At 37.0% G+C, this 9,269-nt stretch overlaps 1 protein-coding gene across 3 annotated transcripts in view; it reads left to right on the top strand.

Annotated features, from left to right (window-relative positions):
• Positions 1 to 3,216: 3,216 nt before the first annotated feature.
• Positions 3,217 to 9,269, top strand: part of LOC111870505 (zinc transporter ZIP14) — a 78,022-nt gene continuing 71,969 nt past the window's right edge. For all 3 annotated transcript variants that reach the window (XR_004513677.1, XM_023862851.2, XM_023862849.2), the window contains exon 1: positions 3,217 to 3,640. The gene's annotated coding sequence lies outside the window, so the exon portion shown is untranslated. The remainder of the gene's footprint in view (positions 3,641 to 9,269) is intronic.

The following is a 9,269-nucleotide window of genomic DNA, read 5'->3' as shown; positions in this document are numbered from 1 at the left end:
AAATGTTACTGGAAGGTGATGCTTGCTCAGTTATACATATGATCAAAGTTGCTGTTCTTAACAAAATATGCAGCTTTAACATGTGCTTTTCTTTATTTTCATTAAAGATGATTTAACATGTACAAAAGGGCAACATCTATGAAAACAGTATGCTTTGTGAGTTATGATAATGTGGTCAGTGCCTGGTAAAGTTGTCCCTGTGCTTAACTAATTAAGCACTATGCCATGACAGCATATGGGGCATGGATATATGGTATCATGATCAAAATTTTAGTGTGAGAATGGGATAAGTGATTCTCTTTATATACGCAATTACAGTATTGTAGATACATTGTGTGTTTACATTTGTATATGTGAGTGTGACTCTTTCAGCTGTGATTATTTAAACGTTCTGCATTTTCAGGATTCAGCACACAGTGCATTTATTGCTACAAAACAAATATTGTACTTCACTATATCTGCCCAAATACTACAGTGTAGTATCTTATATTGAATATATTTATACTTGGCAGTAATCTGTATTTATACAGCATGCACAATAGGAGAGTAATAGGAATAGGAGAGTCAATTTTTATGTTCCACAAATCAGTGTATCATACTATAGTTAACCAAACTCTACAGGAAACAGTATGTGGAAGTTGTACTTCAGTATAATATTACTTGTTGAAATCTGTGAATTAAGTAATCGTTTCACTGATAACAAACTGTATGCATAAATAAATTGTTGAGTTTATGAAAACAGGAATTTTATTTTAATGTTATATTTAATATGAGTAACAACGCATTTATGTTGCTTCTTTCCAACTGATGTTATTACTTCTGTAATCCATATATAAAAATACACTGTTTATAGAAATATATGATAGTAATCTGTTTACATGTAAAATTTGTAAGGGGTTGAAACGATGGTCTATAACACTCAGAGTTACTGGGGTTTCAGTCTTTGTCTATCATCCAGTATTCTAAAAACTAGAAAACGTTTTGGAAACTGGATCTGTTTCCATCCTCAGGTGAGGGGGGAGACACTCTGTTGGACCCCTTAGAAAGAGCTAACCTGAATCATTGGACAACCCACGTCAGATTCACTACAGCAATTTAATTACCTAAGACCAGGCTATGTTGGAGATAGCAGGAAAATATGCAATAACAATTTTGATTAAGCATGCACATTTGTGGAATAACTCCACCGTAGTCTTGCGAGTCATAGGAGGCAACAAAAAGGGAACCCACTGCCTGGGGGTATAACCAGACCACACTGTTCCTGGGGGATATAACTATGGGGACCTGGCCCTCCAGGTTAGGGGAGTCTTGAATCTGAGACAGTGGTCATGATTCCTGCAGGACTCAGACCTGAGAATGATTGCACTAACGAGGGCCAGCAGCAATTGTAAACGACAGACCCACCCTTCATCAGAGAGGATGTTACAGAAGGGCTATGACTGCAAGTGTCCAGCTGGAAAAGAAATTACTGGTCATGAGTCTCAAGGGGCTTGTCGCCAAGACAAACTGATTGGCGGTAAACTGACACTCATACAGTAACTCCAACTCTGACATGGGTTGTTCAGTGAATGATGTTTCCTCTTTCTAAGGGATCCAGCGGGGTAGGTGTCTCTCTCCTCATCTGAGGACGGGAAGAGGTTCAATTTAAAAAATGTTATGTTTTCTACATTTTAGAATAATGGATGATGGAAAAAGTCTGAAAGTCCAGTAATACTGAGAGATAAACTCTTAAGCATTAATTGGCGAATAAGGTGAGGCTTTGTAAAGTATCTTAATTTTGAGGCTAGACCCGAATTGAAAGTGAACAAAATCAAAATAAAAATAAAAATAATGAGATCAAGAACTCTGTTAATATGCATATGCATCCTACAACTTAGTATAGTTTATGGATGCCAGAAAAGCTATTTACTGTATTATGAGTGAGACATAAAAATAAATATAACAACAGAGATGGAGTACTTATTAAATTACCACCCATCATTAACATATTGACGCTTGTTCATGAGGTTGACATGTATAGTGGATTAGCTGTAAGTTAGATATTGAAGGAATTTACACAATATTTCCTACTTCCTATGAAGGTAAGGTACTATATTTCCAGCTATGAAGTTGTGTGATGTTGAAAGTCAGTAATTGTTATATTTTTTCGTATTTTAATAGGAATGTATGGTGGAAATTTCTGATTTGATAATTTTTCTTACTATTTTACACATTTTGTGCAATTCTTGTCAAAATCTGATCTTGATATGAAAGTACATAGCATTGATTATGCATTTCCATACATATTTGACTGGTTTCTTTTTAATACAGCTGTTAGAAAAAAATGTTTAGTATCTGGCATTACTATGGTACATTGTTTCAGGTTTTAACTTGTGTCTCAGTCATTTGTCAAAATCATAGTGTGTTCACTTTTCTGTATCAACAGAGCATCTGAAGAGGGTTTGCATGCATATTGTAGGACTACATTGACATTCTAGATTGACAAAGGCAAGTAACAATTAAAACATAATAAGCACTAGTCAGAATCATCTGGAATTTACTGATCTTTTCATGTTTATGGATATAACCATTTCTCCATGACAAAAAGTATATTGTATGTTATTAGCAGAACATCCATTAAATATAAAGGGCTGTATTCTTTCTTATTATTCCAGAATAGGAAATAAAAGTAGAGATTAATATATTACATTAATACTGAATTTTGTAGATAAAATAGTATCTGTTTGCAAGAATGAAAGACTGAATTGTTATTCTGATTTTGACAGTCTATTAAAAATTGGCTAACACCCAGCTGATGGATTTATCATGTGTCTGTGTGAGAATATGGGTGCATGCTACTTCTTTTTACTTACACTTGGACCCTGAATACGGAAACAGTACGGTCCTCTGACACGTCGGTAAATTTCTACCAGACTACATGGTGTCATATCCCAGACGATAATCGGTTACACAGTTCCAATCTGTGGTTGCAGCTGTCTCAGTTCTCATGGTAGTTAAACCGTAGTGTAGATTTTTGAAAAAGATCAACCTGTAGTATTTCTTAAAATAAAATGTCAAACTTATATAAACGGGCTGATTTTTCTTTTGTTGTTGTTGCATGAATTGATTATGTCAGCTTCATACCATATAATTCATCTCTATGTATATACGATTTAATTCAATGTATCGATTACCATACTCTACTCGTATTATTAGTAGTTAGTAATTCATTTCGAACAAATTACTTTAGTAAGACGATCTCAGGCCCATAACACAATGAGCAGCCCAAATTTTTAAATTATACGTTTAAGAAGAAGAGACTGTGTAGACATACAGTGTTTGACCAGTATATTATTTCTGACCACACCCGATTTGGCACTCAATTACGAAGAAGAACCGCTGCTAGCAGAAATGGATCTGAATATGAAAGTCAAAGGGCCGGTGCAGTGCCGTAAATATAAAATATGCAACATAGGTGGTACATTTAGCAGCTTTATGCTAATAGTAGACATATAGGTCAACGAAGAGGATTATCTATAAGTTTCACTTTACAACGCAAGTGTAAACCGATAAGAAAGTGTTAATTTGACAATTGTCGGCGCTGTCGGTGGGAGCCAAGTGGCGGCATTATTCGGTTGATTAACGTTGAAGAAGATATTGGGTACGTTAATGTATGATAAACCATATTTTTGATGCAGTTTAAATTTGAAAGAATTCGAGTTTATGTTCTATTTTTAAAGTTTACAGTCGCGAGGTACATAACCTTACACGGTTACTCCATTGATTTTAGTAGACGTAAGATATTGGTATGTGGTTTCCATAAGGCTGGTGACAAGTGTATGTTGCGAGGAATGGTGCATGGGTTTCACACACTTCATGACCTTCTATATGTATAATAATAATAATTCGTGTTTATTTACGTGCAAACTTAACAGCACCGAGGCCAATTACAAAGCTAGCACGAATAGAGAAATACACAAAAATAATTTAAAAAAATACAAAAATGGTAGTGTATATTAATTATGCAGTTTTTTTTGGCACTACAGCCCCAGTGGGCCTAGGCCTGCCTCCATGAACTTCTCCATTCACTTCGGATTTTCTAGATCTTACACATTCGGTAGGACTCCTTGGGCGGGTGATCAACTCGTCGCAAGGCCTCTACCTGTGCACAAACACAGAAAAACGCACACACACAAACTAAACATCCATGCCCTGAGTGGAATTCGAACCACAATCCCTTTTTCCAAGTGAGCGAAGACAGTACATGGCTTAGACCGCTCGGCTACCGTGACCGCCAATTACACAGTTAGCATGAATAAAGATACAGAAGCAAACATACACAGACAAAGCCACAATGTGAGAATTTGAGTTTCAAATGGAGCAGCATACAATAATAATAATAACGAAATTAATAACAATAATAATAATAGTTTAATTAATTCAGAATAAGATATGTTTCATCGGCAGAGTTTTTGGTCCAAAGACGTCAACGTTCCTACAAACAACATTAGCAGCAGAAGCGCATTTAGCAGAGGGGCAATTTTTACTAACAGAACAGACATTGAACATAGGAAAGTCTCGGATATATTGAACAGGGACCCGAAGGCCAACAATTTCCAAAGCAGAAGGGCAAAGTACAGAACCACAATAAACTTTATAAGGATGAGCGCATCAAGATGATATCTCCTCTTTTGCAAGGTGTGCAATTTCAGTTGTTCCAAAGCAAAATCATAACAGTAATCTACTTGAAAAAAAATTATAATAATGTAATATTTATGACTGAGGAAATAGAACATACATTAACTATTTAAAATAGCTTGTGATGTTAATAATCTTGGTTATGAAACTATATTTGGAATTTCTAACTTCTCTTTGTATAGAATCGGACAATTTCTCTGCTTGAAGAAAGTCGTCTTCTGGGTTTTGGTGCCATGTATTCTTCGTTTTGGCCGACGTTTCAGAGGAATGTATCTTCAGAGCAGGTGAATGGCTTGTGAATGCAGAGAGCAGTAGCTAACATCAGCCAAAACGAAGAATACACGGTGCCAAAACCCAGAAGACGACTTTCTTCATAGTCATCACCGTGAAAACCTCAAAACTTACAAATTTCTCTGCTTGTTTAAATGGTAAATGTATTTTAATAGGTACACATTAAGTTAACCGGATGGTAGGTGAAATTTGCTGCATTTTATTTTATAATTTTTTTTTTGAGAATATTTTATTTTTTTACTCTGTTGTATACTTTAAATATGAATTTTGTATGGATGAGATGCATATTGTGCTGGCTACTTCCACAGTTTCTTCCACTTGACAACTGTGTTACACTGTAACAATACATGGTTACTACACTCACACACTATTGAACTGCATTTCAATGTGACAGTAGAGCTGGATACTTGACAACTATGTTACACTATAATAATACAAGGTATAAAAATACAATAAAATTATAAAATTATTATAAAATGAAAGTTATACAATACCATATTTTATTGTATAACTTTTGTATTATAATAATATTACCTTTCAAATTTTCATGGTCTAGCATTAAATTGGAGTTGGCACTCCATCTTGATGTCTTAGACATCATGACTAGAAGTCTTTATAACCTTGTATAAACTTTTATTAACTTCACTGCCATCCGTGAGCCAATTGCCTAGAAAATGTGACAGCTCGATGTCTCACACGTGCATGGACCTTCACTGCCTGTTACAGGGATAGTTTTCATTTTTTTATATAAACAGTTATTTTGATCTGAAATTACATTTGCAGTGGAACCTCTCATAACGAGTAATACGCATAACGAGCAAAACAAATTGTAAAAAAATGACTCACTTAACGAGCGACGTTTCGCATAACGAGTGACGAGAGGGGAAGTCCCAGATTGTGCACTTGCTACATCAGTCTGTGTTTAGCACTCGTTCTGCTAGCATCTTAGTGTCGCTTGTGATCACACATTTTTCCAAACTTGTCTTCAGACATATTATTTGTGATTTTTTTTTTGTGCAAAGTTTAATAACCCTTGTAAAAATGTCCCCAAAGAAAAAGCTGCAAAATGACAGCCATAAGAGAATAAAAATAACCGTAGAAATGAAATGTAAAATCACTGAAAAGCGAGAATGAGGTGTGAGCGTGGCAGATCTAGCACGCACATACAATCGGTCTACCTCAACGATTTGCACTATCCTCAAAAACAAGGACAAGATTAAGGAGATAGATGCTTCACAGGGAGTGACAGGAATATCTACGCAACAGTTATGTATTCTCGACAATGTTGAAAGGTTGCTCCTCAAATGGATAAATGAAAAGCAATTGCAAGGCGACACTATTAGCAAGAACATAATTTGTGAGAAGGCGAAAGTGATTTTCGCCGATCTCGTTAAGAAGACGCCAGGATCATCAACGGCTGAAGAAGAAGCATTTAAGGGAAGTCATAGGTGGTTCGAGAAGTTCAAGAGAAGAACCGGCATCCACAGCTTTGTAAGGCAAGGTGAAGCAGCAAGCTCCGACACAAAGGCAGCAGAGAACTTCATTGGCAACTTCAAGAAGCTCGTAGATTCTGAGGGTTACCTGCCGCAACAGGTTTTTCTTTGTGATGAGATGGATCTCTTCTGGAAAAAGATGCCGAAGCGAACCTATATAACAGCAGAGGATAATGCATTGCCTGGCCATAAGCCAATGAAAGACCGTCTCACGCTACTATTTTGTGCCAATGCAAGCAGCAATTTGAAAATTAAACCACTGCTTGTTTACTATTCAGAAACTCCACGAGCCTTCAAGAAGTGTAAAGTCCAGAAGAGCAGGCTAAATGTGATGTGGAGGTCCAACAACAAGGCTTGGGTGACACGTGACCTTTTTAGTGATTGGATCAATGAAGTATTTGGTCCTTCTATGAAAAAATATTTTCTTGAGATGAACCTGCCACTCTATGTCTTGCTTGTTACGGACAATGCTCCTGCCTATCCTCCAGACATACAAGATGACCTCCTTGAAGAATTTAAATTCATCAAGATCCAGTTTCTGCCTCCCAACACCACTCCGTTACTCCAACCTATGGACCAGCAGGTTATTTCTAACTTTAAGAAGCTGTACACTAAAGCACTCTTCGAGCATTGTTTTGATGTGACTGAAGGGACCAATCTCACTCTCAGAGAGTTTTGGAAATATCACTTCCACATCTTTGCCTGCCTCCAGATGATCGAAAAGGTGTGGGAAGGAATTACCAGGAGGACCCTCATTTCTGCTTGGAAGAAGGTTTGGCCGGAAAGCGTTGTTGAATGTGACTTTGAGGGGTTTGAGATAGTACTTGTGGAGCCTGTAGTCAACGAGACTGTGTCGTTGGCCAAGATCATGGGGCTGGAGATAGATAACAGTGATATCAATGAGCTTGTGGAAGAGCACAGCCAAGAGCTTATGGAGTTGTATTGTGTTTCACAGCAAGAAGCTGTGGAGGAGGAGGAGGAGGTAACAGCAAAGCAACAATCTTCTGGCGCAAGAAGAGAAATGCTGAAAGCATGGGAAAATGTTACATTGTACATTGAGAAGCATCACCCTAAGAAGGCAGTGGCTATGCGCGCTACAAATGTATTTAATGATAATGCTGTGTCGCATTTTCACCAAATTTTGAAGTGTCGGCAAAAACAAATGTCTCTAGACAGCTTTCTAGTATGTGGTATAATATGTATCATAAATAATAAACTAATTATGTCGATCTTTTTTTTTTCTTCTGCAAATCAAATTCACATTCCAGGTTGGTTCATTCCGCATAGAAGAAAAGATGAAGATGATTCACGCTCCTTAACAATGTATATATAATTTTCTTTGAATAAATGTTAGACATAAAATTTTTTGAGTATTTTTTTTGGCATGGAACGCATTATCATATTTTACATTAATTTATATGGGAAAAATTGTTTCGCTTAACGAGTGTTTTGCATTACGAGTAAGATTCTGGAATGAATTATGCTTGTTAAGCGAGGTTCCACTGTACCACAAAATATAATTAAACTGAATAAACTTTCACATAGGCGGTTTACTGGCTTGTCTGCATTATGTATCTTAAAAGAAACATCAGTATATAGAATGGCTGAAAGGTCAGTTGACTGATTAGTAAAATGTACAGTAAAATGTGTTAGAAATGTCTTTACTGTGTACTGAATGAGCTCCTTATGTGTTCAGCCCATAACACACAATTCGGTGGTACCGGTCTGCAGACTGACTGGCATAACTCTGTATAGACTTTACGATTTTCAAAGAGAATATTTTGGGGTAACTGACTTTTGGGTCACTCTGGAGTTCCATGTATATTAAGCTAAGGCCCAATCTAGTATGAACACATGTAGGCGTTATGTTTTAACCCATAATTTTTATTTATAACCTAACAAACTGTGTATATTTGTTGATTCCATGTCTTATATTTACTGTGTCAAAAGTTAAGGCCAAGTGGCGATAGCTCGGTTGGTATACTGATTAGACTATGGGCTGAATGATCCAGGAATCAGTGTTCATTTCCCAGAAGGGACAAGACATTATTTTTCCTCCACAATGTCCCGAGTGGCTCTGGGGCTCACACAAGGCAAGAGATTTTCTGTTTTGCACAGTGCCCATATTGGTTCTGGGGACCACATAGCCTCCTATCCAATGGGTGGGCGTGGAGGCGCTTTTCCAGAGGGTTAAGCAGCCGAGGTGTGAAGCTGTCCACTCCCCTTCATCTAATGCTGAGGTTAAGAATATGTGAAGTTATACTATCCATTTATCCCACATGTGATGTGTCATGGTAGATCATCATCATCAGTAATCTGTCAGATGACAGGTCCACAGTCTCTCCCAAAACAATTCTTCTACTTAATGCGATCTAGAGCTTTCTCCTTCAAATTACAGTATCCTCTTCTGTCCCCAAGGTCATCCAGCATCTTCTTACATCTTCTTCCTCGTCTTCTTGTCACTTCTAATCGCCCCTCTATCTTTCCTTCAATAACTTCTTTTAGAAGGCAGTTTCTGCATAAAACATTACCATTCTTATTTCGTGTAGGATATTCCTCTGCTCACTGACTCTAATTAACACTTCTTCATTTCTCACATAATCAGTCCAACTGATCTTCTCCATCCTTCTCCAACACCACATTTCGAAACTTTCCAGATGTTTCTGATCTACTGCCCTAAGTGTCCATGTTTCAGCCCCATACAGAGCTATGCTCCAAATGTAGCATTTCACTAGTTTCTTCCTCAAATTTAAGTCCAATTTGCTGGTAAAAAGATTCTTCTTCTTGCTAAATGCAGCTTTTGCCATG

Source organism: Cryptotermes secundus, unplaced genomic scaffold, assembly GCF_002891405.2.
Source record: "Cryptotermes secundus unplaced genomic scaffold, Csec_1.0 scaffold51, whole genome shotgun sequence".
In the NCBI taxonomy this organism is placed as follows: Eukaryota; Metazoa; Arthropoda; class Insecta; order Blattodea; family Kalotermitidae; genus Cryptotermes; species Cryptotermes secundus.
Note: the sequence above shows the minus strand (reverse complement) of the source record. Positions and strands in the feature narration are given on the sequence as shown.